General features: G+C 41.5%; 1 protein-coding gene across 1 annotated transcript in view; it reads right to left on the reverse strand.

Annotated features, from left to right (window-relative positions):
- Positions 1–13744, reverse strand: part of raph1b (Ras association (RalGDS/AF-6) and pleckstrin homology domains 1b) — a 40240-nt gene that overhangs the window by 18221 nt on the left and 8275 nt on the right. Inside the window, exon 2 of the mRNA XM_017434384.3 lies at positions 9406–9489. The gene's annotated coding sequence lies outside the window, so the exon portion shown is untranslated. The remainder of the gene's footprint in view (positions 1–9405; positions 9490–13744) is intronic.

Genomic DNA, 13744 nt, shown 5'->3' on the forward strand with positions numbered 1-13744 from the left:
ATGCATCATCTGCCTCTAATCTTTCCGGCATGTTAGGAATCAGAGTAAACAATGATAATGCATTAACACATGAGGGGGAAAAAAGGCCTGCAACTTTTCTGCCTTCTTCCATAAATATGCAAAAAAAACAAAAAAACAAACGGAAATAATACAAAACCACAGAAGTTATCTGGATGGAAGAGAATGAGAGCATGAGATGACCTCTTTGGTTCAATCCTCCTCAACGGACGGAGTCCTGCTGTTGGTTTCGTTCACATTAAGCTGCCTCTGAAAAAGACTAACATGTTTTATGATTTGGCATCCAGGCCAGACAAGTGGTACTTCATTTCTGAGAGGTTTGCAATAACCAACCTGCTGATGTTTCAGTTACCGAGAGGCACCAGATACGAGATCAGACAAAGCAATCATTCTGATTCGTCTTCAGGTTACAGCATGTTAAAACACTGCAAAAAGAGTCGTTTTTGGTTGTTAATTGTTTTTTCTGGGGCATCTACTGAACTAAAATAAATTTAAAAAATAAGGGCTGGATAAATGCACACAGCCTGAAAATGACAAATGCCTCAGACCCTCCCCAGCTGATTCAGCACCCCTGTTTCCAGTTAGCGTTCAAATGATGAACAGCCCGTCGCATCTGACTTACAAATAAATCTTTTCATATTTCATTCACGCAGGAAACACAAGGGCCGGGATGTGGAACATAAACGTAGCTGTGTACACATGATTGTGGTCAAGTACTTCATCCAGTACTTCGAAACAGACTATTTTTAGATCAAACGCTCCGACTCGCCACATTTTGTCTCTGTGTAATGAAGTTTGTAGGAGGTTAATAAAAACCTGGCATTTTCATTGGGAAACACTGACTCACAAGCACAAACCTTAAAATCCAGCTTCCCTCACACCCAATTTCTTTTTATTTTCACAACTTAAATGAAAATGTGAGCCAAAACTGAGAAGAACCAATGTGAAAAAAGACACTGGATGAAAGAAGATAAATAAAATTTACACCCATCTTCAAGCATGGGTTTATAGCTTGGTGAATATAAAAAAATAAACACAAAGAAAGGCATGTTCTTGCTCTGTTGTGTACAAAATATGCAAATATTTAAAAAAATCCCAAATATCCTCATAGCATTTTCCTTGTAACAAGCTTCCTTTGTTGCAACAGTTCAGTCCAACTAACATGTATCTATTTGGACTTGAAATAACTTTGAATCATTTTGATGACAAAAAAAGCTCTGAAAGCAAAGAGGAAGCTGTGTATATAAAAGCAGAGAAGCAAGGCTGCTAAATACGCTAACAGCTAGCATTAGCTGCTCAGCTAATCTGTTCCTCGTTCTGCTTCAGTTAACGCGTTGCATCCATCTATCCATCCAGGCTTGCAGGAAGCTGGTGCCCATCTTCTGCAGTCACTGAGTGAGAGACCGAGGGGGGGGGACACCCTGGACACCCAGTCCATTACAGGACCACATCGAGACAAATGAGACTCACACCTACCAGTTACCAATGAACCCAACATGCGTGTTTTTGGTCTGTGGGAGGAAACGGGAGGAAACCTACGCGTGCACGTGGAGAACACCCAAAGTACATGCAGAAAAGCCCTGGACCGGGAGTCCATCTTGCGACCTTCTCGCTGGGAGGAGACGGCTCTAACCGCTGCACCACACGTGCCGCCCTTAAGTTACAACAGGAGTCAAAATATTGCCGCCAATGTTGACAGGATGTAAATTATTCCAAATAAACCCATCACTATATTTAGCAAGAGAAAAGTAGATCGCGAGCATGAGTTTGATGTCAAACTGGTTTTTGACGTTAAGTGTTCCTGCTGTGTGATGTAGCACATTTGAGGCAAACATAAAATGCTTTTTAAATCGATTCTAGCAGGAAGTCTTTGGACCGAAATCACTTCTTCTTTTCCCCACCCAGGCAAATATTCATCTCCAGCATCTGGTCCAAACTATGGTCCAGGGTTCACGCTTGTTTTGTTGTTTTTGGCAAGTATCTTTTTCATATGGTTTTCATGCATTAGCAGCTGATAGCTAACTTACAATGACTATGAAAATTCTGCAGCTAATTTTACAACAAGCCGTTGTAGCTACCATGAAATGTGTTAATACTCTGAACTATTATATGCTTCTACACTTTATGCAACATACCATGTAGCAATCCTGTCACTCTTTTAATGCACACCTTAGCACGACACAAACACGATTTGTTTCCAGGGCCTTACTGAAGCTTTTTAAAACCACTATGCACTTTAAGTCCATCTAGTGATGTAGCGTATGGTGAAGTAGACAAAAGGAGGTCAAAAAACAAAGCCCTGTTGCTCTCGGATGCTTGGTCTCATTGACTTTCAGACATAAAACAGATTCGATCTCTCTGAAGCTGTGCGGGGATGTAATTGCTTCCAGGCTCTCATTTCCACAGCCAATCCTCTTTCTTTCTCTGCTCTTTCCCCCCTCCCCTGATCAGACCAATGCCACTACGTCAACTGAACATAATGCAAGTTCCAAGCAGAAACAGAAAAACAGGCTCAGTGTCTCAACAAAGGAGGGTCTATTCAACTGAAGTCCAGTGTCCAAGTAGGAGTGGGTGGCAAGTCAAACTCAGACGACCTCTAATGGTAACGGAAGTCTGGCCCAAAACACTGCATAGTACTTTCAAAGTTAAAGGAAGGCAGGGTGGATTCAAGTTATTTTTATTAACTAGCATGGCTCACAAAGCTGTGCTGCATACTTCAGTCATGGCTTCATCAATACAGGATTTACTTCTTTATGGTCACCTTCAGTTATATGTTGAGGATATTTCTTACCTACTAAACTAAAGACAACTTGAATGGAAATTTGCTCTAATGGCAAGAGGTTTTGACCCAAAATGGTCAACAAATAAAGCTTTTCCAACATTGAGAATAACATGTCCTTATACATGTAAGTCAGAAAGACGTGCAGTCGCAGTGTTATTGAACATTGCGACAACAATATCAGTTGGAATAAATTCATATTTTTCAAACTCCTTTTTCTATTCTGTCTTTAGGATCACTCGACACTGTTTTAGAATCTTGGCCAATAGAGTAAATTGTTTGTAGGCACTGATAGGTCTATTGAACTGGTTTATTGCAATTTAAGCAGTTTTTTGGGATGTTCATATTGTGGACATTAAGGCTGCGATGACGATAGTTCAATGTATCATCCGGCTCTAATTTAAACTACATATTAAACAACCAAGTCAACAGAACTGAATAAATATGAAATGTCTTGTTTGATCAAATGTGTGAAGTTATTTGAAATGTGTGCAATTTGTTTTGTATTCTTTTCCCGTGTTTTATAAAAGAGAAATGGTTCTGTTTTAGTGTTTCTGGTTTGTTTACAGCAATATGTTTTATGAAATGTCAATTTTGTTAAAGCTTTTTGTCGTTATTATTCCCGTTGTTTCGGCATTATGCCACTTTTAATCGCAGGAGCACGGTAATTCAAAGTGGCATACGTCACATGAAACAAAAGGACGTATGCCACACGAAAAGGAGGAACTGTTGTGAGGGAGACGATGAGCTGGTTAACAGAGCAGCTGCGGCAGCAAAGGGTTGATGGATGGCTACAACAACAGAGGAGCGGAGCCCCCCCCATTAGATCTTGAATAGACTGAAGGCTGATGGCCAAAATAACAGCTTCGGTGACATTAGTCAGGCATGAGCAGCAGCCTGAAAGCAGACGACTTGCACTCAGATGCACACAAATGGATCCACAAAAAGATCCGGGGCTCACTCAAGCCTGGCATGACACAGCGAGCCGCGCCGGCTCACACAGCCAATTAGGAAGGAGGGGCGCCGAAAGAGGTGGGGGGACAGGGAGAGAGGAGAAAGACGAGGAGGATGTCAGGAGCTGACAGATGGAGAGGGAGCCAGAGGAGTGGGGGGGGGGGNGGTCACACTGGTGGGTGGGAGGTGCGAGGAGTCGACGAGCTCGCCAATATCAGAGTGAGCTGAACTTCAGCCGCCATCGCCATGGCAACACACAAGCGCACAGATCTCCCCGCAGATCAACATGCGAGCCTCATCGCGAGGCTGGCTCAGCAGTGACTCAGGCAGAACATCCAGCTGATGATTTTCATAATCTGTCAGTATGGAAATATCAGAACAACAGAGGTGATCTGGGCTCGATAAAAGCAGGCCGAGCAGCTCCCTCCCTCCCTCCCGCACGAAGACAGCGAGGATGCGTCAGCTTTTCCCTGCCTCCCTCCAGGCCACAGGCCCAAATGTAAAAATCAATAGCCTCTCGTCCATTCCCTAAAGAGATCAGGTTCCATCCACACGCATAAAAGGGTTCAGGTGGTCTGCTGCAATGTATTGTTGTTACGCACAAGCTTTCAAACATGATGCAGCACTGGAGCAGCAGACATTAAAAAACAGGCTGAGATTAGGAGATTTGTTAAAGCACACATTTGAGCTCTTATTGTGAAGAATTACACCCTGCTGCACTGTCAAACAAACCCATACTTAGTGTCTGATCAGATGTGAAGTTAAAGCTGCTGTAGCTTTAAATAAAACCCTGGCTACCCTGTAAATTCATCAGTGTCACTTCCACTTGGTATCAACATTTCTGCTTCGTTATGACCACTGAAGAATGATTTATTATCACTTCATGTTTCTCTCAGTGCTCCTCAGCAGATGCAACTAATTAGATAAAGTGGCTTTATAGGATAATAAAAACTAATGGATTCATGTAATAATTTAATCCTTCTGCTGCATGTGTGTGCGTTTAAATAAATAGATGCTTGGTAATGTGAGCTTGCCTGTAATAGTGCTGGGATTATGTCTAAAGCTGCTGACTCTAAAAGTTGACCCATTTGGGTTTTTCTGTAGCTAAAGCTGAGATTCATTTCTAGAAATCAAGGCAGCTTGTAGCCAGTTTATCAAGCCATCTTTTATTTTGTTTATTTGGTTTTGGACAATAAATATAACACTACTGTAATCGTTTTTTAGGAAACCGTTAGATGAATCTGTTTTTTAAAGTGTGTAATTAACCTGCTATCTTGCATTAGAAAGCTCTTTCTCGCCCGTAAGAGATGAAAGAGAAAAAAAAAAAAACATTCTGCAAGCAAATCTAAAGTCGCAGATTTTAATTCGGAACTTGCTTTTGCAGCACTTTTACTTTGAAGGCGAGTAGGCGTTTACCTGGGGAGTCGGGTGTCGCCCTGCTGGGAAGTTGCGAGAGATTTGAGTCACCTTCAGCCAGCAAATGGTAAAAAAATAAAAAAATACAAAGACTGAAACAGAATGTAGAGTTTATAACAAGAATTGGAAATCTTCCTACAAACCAAGATATCAATCCTCCGTCGCAAACAATCACCTGCAGCTGTCCTTTACATCTGAATGGTAAATGGCCTGCACTTGTATAGAGCTTTATCAAACCCAAGGACCTCAAAGTGCTTTACACTACAGCAGGGGTGGGCAACCCTGGTCCTCAGGGCCTCCATCCTGCATGTTTTCCTTGTTTCTCTGCTCCGACACACCTGATCTGAATCAATGTGTGATTAACAGGCTTCTGCAGAACATGAAGAGGTGATTTAACCTCTGAATCAGGTGTGTTGGAGCAGAGAAACGAGTAACACATGCAGGATAGAGGCCCTGGAGAATTGGGATTGCAGATCCCTGCACTACAGTCAGTCATTCACCCGTTCATCCACACACTGATGCTGGTGAGCTACATTGTAGCCACAGCTGCCCTGGCGCAGACTGACAGAAGCGAGGCTGCCATTACACCAGCGCCACCGGATCCTCTGACCACCGATGAAGTGTCTTGCTCAAGGACAGAACAGCTGAGACGGACGGAGCGGGGGTTTGAACCAGCAACCCACCTGTTACAGGACGAACCCCTACCTCCTGAGCCACCGATTCATATCTACCTCAGGTATGAAACAAGACTTCAGTGAACTTGTTTAAGCTTAACAAAAATGAGATTTTTCACTAGAGAAACATAAAAGAAAATTAGCTATTTTAGAGCCCAATTGCAATAAATCATCTTAGCAGTTAATGATATTTATAGCTGCCATATTTTCCGCACTATAGGATGCACTGGATTATAAGACACTGTCAATGAATGGTCCATTTTTGAACTTTTGTCATATATAAGACGCACTGGCCTATAAGGTGCATTAAGCAAAACAAAACAGACCCATCTTTTTCGATGCAAGGATCAAGTATAAACGACTACACCGCTTGCCATGCACGGAGCCATGCACGGAGCCCTGCACGGAGCCATGCACGGAGCCATGCACGGAGCCATGCACGGAGCCATGCACGGAGCACTGCACGGAGCCATGCACGGAGCCATGCACGGAGCCCTGCACGGAGCCCTGCACGGAGCCATGCACGGAGCCATGCACGGAGCCATGCACGGAGCCATGCACGGAGCCATGCACAACGCTACAAAGCAACTATAACTGAGCCTTAACGCTGCAAGCAGTGCGGCTTTATAGTTTACCAAAGTCGTACCAAAACATTACAACTTCTTACATATATACGGTGCTCTGGATTAAAAGGCACACTGTCATGTTTTGAGAAAATTGAAGTCCTTATAGTCTGAAAAATATGGTAATTATAAAATTTAACTTTGGCAGAGTTGAGTTTAGTCTATTTGTCGGGCCCCTGCTACAGTCCCAGTTCTGTATGTGGCCCTAGTTGCCCACCCCTGTTTTAAAATATAGCGAGTTGCTTTAGTTGCTTTGTTTGGGGGTTTTTTGCAAGCTGAACTCGGATGCTCCCTCCCCTTCCTCCTGAGGGTCATTAGAGTTTTGTTGGCCTGGTCCACATCAGAGAGCTTTTGGTCACGTGCTTGAAGGTGCGGACTGGAGCAAAACCGACTGCATTGTATGTTCAGAAAAGAAATCTGAGTCATCGTCTTCTGTTTAATGTTGGTCTTTGTTTGACAAAGTTTGCTTCCAAACCATTTGTCTTCTCTGTTCACAGCATTACTGTCCTCAAAAAAAAGTGTCTCCTAATATTAAGTTAAAGGTAGACAGTGGAGTTTTGACTTAAAAAGCTGGTTTTCATGCGTTTTCTCCTACATAGAGATCTCTCAGGATTTCCCTGGAAGACTAAGAATCTACACCAACACATGTATATCATAAACTTATAATAAATTAAATCAATATGAAGCCATAAAATGATTTGTTTGGGTACTTGCACTGTTTGCACAGTAGGTCTACATCTGCCACTCATTACGAAAAATCTAGGGTGGGTGTAACATATTGAACGAGCAAAAACAGGCCAACACAATCACACGGATGAGCCATACGCTGAGAAGAACACAAAGGTAAATACACAAACACCACTACCATCTGGGAAAGTCTTCCTCTGTTTGCTTACTAACGCATCTTTTCTCTCGCTCCTCGCTCTCTCCTCCTGCAGCTGCTGTCTCAGACAGATGTGCCAGCGTGTTTCCTGCCACGCCACCTCCAGCCTCTCCCCCATTGTGCCGAAAAAACACACAACACCACGCTTTAATACCGCGTCCCTCCCCAAAGGCCTTCGTGGTTACAACTTCACGACCAGCAGAAGAGATTTCAGGGTTCACAGTTGCCATGAGAACTTTGTCACAGATCAACTGCGTGTTAAGAGCATGAAGGATTCGCTGAATGATACAGATAGCCGAGTGGGGATGTTTGTGTGTCTTCATGTGACACACACACACACACACAGCGTCACAAACAGCTACAAGCTGTTAAAAACCTGTCTGACCCACCGGCAGCTCCACTTCCTGGAACGGTTTTAAGTCCAGGAGCAGACTCCCTCCTTTTCTTTTTTTTTTTTTTTTTACATCAGATCCCATCTGTATAGCAGCTTCCTTCCTCATCCAATCTGCCAAATTTAAAATAATTAGCGAAGACCAGATTGAACTAGCATATTCTTTTTTAACAACAAAATAGCTAACACTGCTATAGTTTAAAAAAAACAAAAAAAACAAGTAGAAATGTCCTGATATCGCTCATCGTCAAAAGCCGGGCGATACAGTTTGTGTGTGTGTCTGTTAGCAAAATATCTCATGAATCAACGGATGGGTTTTAGTCAAACTCTCAGAAAGTTGTGCATCTACAACTGATAACGTTTGGTGTCAACCCAATTTAACACAGATGTCAAAGCAAACTGAATCTAGAAAGGGGATATAATTCAGTAAATGTTCAAGATATTGAGCTAACATCTGGTGTGGTAGTATCTGAGAGTCATCTCTAACAGATATTCTCCCAGTCTTGCATTAGATTGCACTTAGTTTTTTTTCAAGGTTTAACCAAAACCGCAACAACTTTGTCTTTTGTCACCATAAGCTGATCTTGGTTTAAAAATCAATGGGTGATGTGCGTTCTTTTGACGAATGATAGGCTTTTAATCACTAATGAATTAGAACAGGGGTGTCCAACCCTGGTCCTCAGGGCCACCATCCTGCAGGTTTTCCTTGTTCCTCTGCTCCAACACACCTGATTTAAATCAATAGGTGATTAACAGGCTTTTGCAGAACATGAAGAAGTGATTTAATCACTGAATCAGGTGTGTTGGAGCAGTGAAACAAGGAAAACCTGCAGGATGGAGACCCTGAGAACCAGGATTGGACACCCCTGAGTTAGAAGCTGTAAGTAGCTGTAAAGTTTGTCTGTAATGTACATTTTCAGAAAGAAATCTAAACAATGACACGACAAATAATCCACTTTAAAACAGCCACATACAGAAATCCCCACAAACCCAACTGACTGCCAGCAACACGTTTGGATTAGTTTTCCCCAGAAAATATTTCTGTAAACAAAAATCTAATAGAGGTTTTTAACTTTCCTTAAGTAAGAAGTGTTTAGTACAAGTCAGCAGTCTCCACACATGAAAATATGCTCTGGAATAGATGTCATTTTGTTAAAAAGTCAACTAAAGAGGAATCCGTAAACTCCGGGACAACACGGATATAAAAGACAAACACTTTAAGAAAAAAAAAGTCACAGCTACGATTCGCCCTCACATGGTTCTACTTAGGTTAAGAAATCTCTCCTTCAGTGAGGAAGACTCTCCCTTAGAGACTTGGCTTCTCTTTCATTTGGCTTTGATTTACGAGGCCTTTTCAATCAAGGCTTTTAGGGGAAATAAAATCACTATTACTATGCTTCGTGTGCTCTCAACTCCCAGCAACAAAAGTAAATTCAAACTCTCATTTTGTTTCACTTTAAGAACACGCAACCTTAGACATGCGTGTCACAGCAATAAAACCGGTGTTTAAGACCACCTTAAATAGAAATAGTATGGAATTAGTGTGAGATTTGTGCAAAGGAGAGTGAATTTGGCAGAGTTTACTGGCAACAAGCTCAATATTTACCCATTTATTACCAAAAAAACCTAGCAAATGTTTACTCATTGTAGTTTACAGGAACTCTTACCTCTGAAGTGACTTTCCCTTCTTCCTGCTGAGGTTAAAGGTCAGACAAAAACACCACTCCACTCTGCGGCCAGGCTCTTACACCCTACAAAAGGAGGAAAGGGGAAAAAAACATTCATCAGCAATAAGTTGGAGTCTGTAGCAGCGACTCGTGCTTCAGTCACTCATTCCTCTTCCATTATGGAATGTGTCTGTTCTACCTGCACTGCAGAAGAACTGAGAGCCTCGGCTGCAGAGCGGCACACAGGGATTTTACTGTCGCACGAATGCAGAGGATTAACTTTGAAGGGTGCTTGAGCGAGGGACTTAACTGAGCACAGACAAAATGACACTCGCTGCGAAGCTCTGGAAGCAATCAAGCCACTCGCTCTCCATTATAAACTCTCTGCATCGTCACACTACGACAACTCAATTTATTTGACACGATAGACTAATTATACCTCAATATCTGTAAAAGTTTTCTCCATTTTTGTGTTCGTCAAGAATGCTTAGCTGCAGCGGCCATCTTAAATCGGGGTGAACCCAAAAAATTAAATCAGTTTTAGACAAACATCCAGTAATTACTTTGACAGGTTTATTAAACTTTGCCAGTTAATGCCATGGTTATAATCAAAGATATTACACAATCAGTTAGCCCTCAAGGCTAACTGATGTGTTGGGGATGACTCTCAGCTACTACCACACCAATTTGTAGCTCAGCATTTCTTAAATTGACCAAGTTATGGACAATTTGGTGTATTTTTAGGGTCAGTTGGCTGTGGCAGCCATCTTGAATGATGATAACTCCAAAAATAAAATAATTTGCATCCTATTACATCAAGTACATCCAATTATTTTTTCCCCTCACACATGAAATTTCCTTTAATTGTATTGTATTAATATTATGGATATTTAGATTAATATTGTAATCCTATTATGACTATCAATATTTGTATTATTCTATTATAATCCATACAATAGATAAAGTATTACACAGCAACAGCTTTGTGTTTGATTATTTATTTTATTATTTTTATACCTCAACATTCACTTAAGTTGACCTCTTAGCAATATCAAAAGGAATATGTAACAATGGACCATGTAAATATTGTCCCATTTTTATTTTGTTCATTTTCCCTCCCTTATTCAGTCCCAATATCTTTCACAAAAACACGTCCAGTAGTTCATAAGATATTTTGCTGACAGACAAACAGGGTTGACTGAATTACTAACAAACCACTGAGGGTCACCAGCTATAAAACTATAAACATGTTTGTGTTTTCTGTTGCCGGTGGCGCCCATCGTGAACCGAGCAGACTCCAACATTTAAATCAGCTGATTAACAGCGACTACTTTAAGAGTTTTATTAAAATCCATCCAGTGGTTCATGAGCTGTTTCGCTCACACTACATACAGCCGAACACACACAGAGACACACACACACACACACACACACACACGCACAGTCAGTATAACAACTATTGCAACCAGCACGGGACAGTAATTTCAACCATGAGTCAGAGTTTAAGTGCATCTATGATTCATGAGTCTGCAGAGTTTAACAACGTTTAAGCAAATCATTTATAACAGTGCTGACTCATCCGTCACAAGCCTGTTGTATCTGAAACTACGCACCAAGTCAGAGTCTGAGCGTAAAAAGTAAGACGGGTTGTAGAGTTAGAGAAGTTGAGCCGGGAAGAAAATATTACAGTTATGTGTAATGTTTAGGTGCGTGCTTTAGAGCGTCAGATGTTGTGGCTAACTACAGAGAGGCTATTCCTGCTGGTCTCAGCTGCTCCTTTCGTTTTCTACACACCAACTGTTGTTCAGCCACAGCATGTGACGCCTCAGGCCGAAAGGACAAAACCATGCCTCTGAGTGTGTGTTTTCACAGCAAACAGACTCCCCGTAACAAGGAGAGAGTGCCAGAAGGTGCATCTTTTATGTGTCATTAAAAATATATATAATCGCCCCGCTTAGATTACAGGCCGACCCGCGGCACGTTTATGTTGTAATTTGCGCACGGTTAACGTGTGATATCACTCAGTCAACACGAGGCTGTCGAACAGGTGTGGCAGTGACACACGGGTCGGCACAGCTGCAGGGAGAGCACAGTGGCTTCAGTCACCACAGCGCAGGGGGCCCGGCGAGCAGCTGCTCCGGTGCTGAAAACAAAGGCGTGCCCGCCCCACCCCCCACCCCCCACCGACACAACTTTAGATCAACAGTGAGTCGTTGGCAAAGATTAGCACAAACTCCCCCTTTATGGCCCAAAGGAAATAATGCTTTTGCTCGCGTCTGTGGCGATGGCAAAATACATCATGAATCACTGGATGGAATTCAGAGAAACTCTCATAAAGTACTCACTGAATATACATCTAAAACTGATCTAAAACATCTAACCTTAAAAAAAACAACTAAAATGGCTATAATTCATTCAGTTTTACACATATTGAGCTAAGACTGTTTATGATAGTAGCTGACAACCTATACTTCAAGCACCAAAAGGTCAAGAGATATCATAATGGTATTTTTCAAGGTTTTTGGCATAAAAGGCTGAAAACTATATGCTTTTAGTTCATTTCTGTAGTTAAAATAAAACACCTTTTACCTCTGAAAACACACACATCAACGTGCTGTTGAAACAATATTCCCCCTTGAATAAAGTTAACACGACCCCTGTAGGCACTCTGTCCAAAATGGTGTCCTGTGTGCAGCGGTTTATATGTGGCTTAGATTGGCGCCCCGGCTCAACAACAAACCGAGGGGAAACACAGGCTCCACTGTAGTGGACACAGGTGTGTCCTTGTCCATTAAAAGCCCTCCTTTGGGGCAGCTCATTTCCTGTCTGAGCAGGAAGTGGGAAGAAGGGCAGCGAGCAGGGGCGACGGTGATGTCACAGCAGGAAATAAAGACAGGATTGTTGGAGAGGAAGTACAGCAAACAGGCAAGCAGGCAGAGCAAAATGGTAAGATGTTTGTTAAAAAAAAAATGAATTCATGACTTAAGCAGAATCCAGTTAATTATTGATCAAATCTATGAGGAACAACAAAAACACAGATTAATGCTTAGGATTATTGCCTGAAAATCAGTTTCTCATTCCTGTGCTGAATAATAAAATGATCTGGGAATGTCTACATAATAAAAAAAAGAAAAACTCACAAACACACGGCCTAATTTACTAATACTTGACTCGACTGATTAAAATCAGACTACGGCAACGTAATCTAGTCTCAGAACAAGACCTGGCCTCGGCAGCGACCCCGGGCGTTTCTGTAAACCATCAGTCAGCTGATTGATGGTTCGCTACAAAGCCCACCTTCGCTCGGAAGGCACATTAGTATTGATCAGTGCCTCGCTTTTTGTTCCAAGTCAAGTGCAGATGCTTCCGTTCTCGCTCATCGGGATGTCTGACCTCTTCATTGGGTCAATACAATAAATGAATAAATAAATCGCTGCCAAAGCTGCCTAAAGGTAAAGTATGAAACAACAAAAAAATGTTATCCAGAACTTTATTAAATGATGAAGTTTGAAAGGATTTACTTCGGTAGTTTCCTAAATTTGATATGACTGATATGAAATGCGGGTAAGCGCTCAATATAAACAAAGCTTCCATTCGAATCCGCCAAAAACCACACATGACTGACCTACATTAGGCTGGATGTAGTCTGTAGGTAAACAAATATGGCGGAATTGGACAACTGTGGAATTTCTAAGTAGTCGTTTATTCGAGTCAATCTGTTGCCAGTTGCAAAACTTTATCAACTCTTGTTTAACTTTACTCAGCAAATCTGAGTGTAATTATATGCAAACACATCAAAACTGTCCGACTTCATGGCGTCGCCATTGTTAACCAGTTTTCAGTCACTTCAGCAGTTTCCATAGGTAAACAAACTCAAATGGTAGTTGGCATCTGGTCACAAATTTTGCTTACAGTTTTTATTTTTACACACATTAATTATCAATATGATAAAAATGCAAGATTTTGTTTATGACTTTATTATTTTGAATATGAATGTACAAAGTTTTTTGCCTTTTTTTGACTGGTTTATCACTTTCCAACAAGTGCCTTTAATGTCAAGTGTGAAAATCCTGCCTTTCCATCAAATATTACTGTAAACAATATTTGGTAGAGCAGTCCAACATTTAGGTCTTTTACTTATTTTCAGTATTTTATTTTATTTCAGTATTTTGTATTGCATATTGGCACACAGCCCTATAATTAACACCAAAATATTTTTTTTCTGAGCATTTCCTGCCATGTGAAAATCATAGGGTCCTATATATTGAAAAAATAATGTTTATTTTACAAGAAAAGCAGGTTAAGGGGGGGCAGTAGCTCAGGAGGTAGGGGTTTGTCC

This window comes from Kryptolebias marmoratus, linkage group LG23 (assembly GCF_001649575.2).
Source record: "Kryptolebias marmoratus isolate JLee-2015 linkage group LG23, ASM164957v2, whole genome shotgun sequence".
NCBI lineage: Eukaryota > Metazoa > Chordata > Actinopteri > Cyprinodontiformes > Rivulidae > Kryptolebias > Kryptolebias marmoratus.